The sequence below is a fragment of the Nannospalax galili genome, unplaced genomic scaffold, assembly GCF_000622305.1.
Source record: "Nannospalax galili isolate Female #2095 unplaced genomic scaffold, S.galili_v1.0 scaffold839, whole genome shotgun sequence".
Taxonomy (NCBI): Eukaryota; Metazoa; Chordata; class Mammalia; order Rodentia; family Spalacidae; genus Nannospalax; species Nannospalax galili.
In genome coordinates, this window is record NW_008341880.1 from 140,424 (window position 1) to 141,689 (window position 1,266).

The window sequence follows — 1,266 nt, forward strand, 5'->3', positions numbered from 1 at the left end:
AAAGGAGTAATAATTGGAAAAGAAGAGATCAAATTATCTCTTTTTGCAGATGATATGATATTATATCTAAGGGACGCCAAAAATTCCACTCACAAACTCCTAGAAATTATTAACACATTCAGTAAAGTGGCAGGTTACAAAATTAACCTACAAAAGTCTATAGCCTTTCTATATTCCAATGATAAGCAGTCAGTGAAAGAGCAGAGGGAAACCCTCCCATTCACAATAGCCACAAAAAAAATATATATATATCTTGGAATAAACTTGACCAAAGACACTAAAGAGCTCTACAAAGAAAGTTTTAACTCTTTAAAGAAAAAAATTGAGGAAGACATCACAAGATGGAAGGACCTCCCATGCTCATGGAATGGAAGAATTAATATTGTAAAAATGACCAACCTACCAAAAACCATTTATATATTCAATGCAATGCCAATCGAAATCCCCATGATATTTTTCACAGAATTTGAAAAAAACATCCTAAGATTCATATGGAAGCACAAAAGACCTTGGATAGCCAAAACGACCCTGAACACTAAGAATAGTGCTTGGGGGATTAGTATACCAGATTTTAAACTGTATTACAGAGCTATAGTCATAAAAACAACATGGTACTAGCACAAAAATAGACCCATAGATCAATGGAACAAAATTGAAGATCCAAATATGAGTACTTGCAATTTCAGCCACCTGATGTTTGACAAAGGGGCCAAGAGTATTCACTGGAGGAAAGACAGCATGTTCAGCAAATGGTGCTGGAAAAACTGGATCTCCACCTGTAGACTAAACCCCTATCTTTCACCTTGCACAAAAGTCAATTCCAAATCGATCAAAGACCTCAATGTAAAGCCTGAAACTGTTAGAAGAAAACATTGGCAAACACCTACAAGATATAGGTGTATGAAAGGATTTTCTAAACTGGACATCAATTGCTTAGGAAACAAGGGCAAGAATTAACAAATGGGACCTCATTAAACTAAAAAGCTTCTGTACATCAAAGGAGGCAACCACGGAAGTGAACAGAAAACACACAGAATGGGAGAAAATCTTCACCAGCGACACATGCGACAGAGGTTTAATATCTAGAATATATAATGAACTCAAAAAACAGAGAATCAAGAAAAAAGTAACCCAATTAAAAGATGGGCTATGGAGCTGAACAGAGAGTTCTTGAAAGAAGTAAAGATGGCTATGGAACATCTTAAAAGATGTTCAACATCACTAATAATTAGGGAAATGCAAATTAAAACCACTTTAAGATTTCAT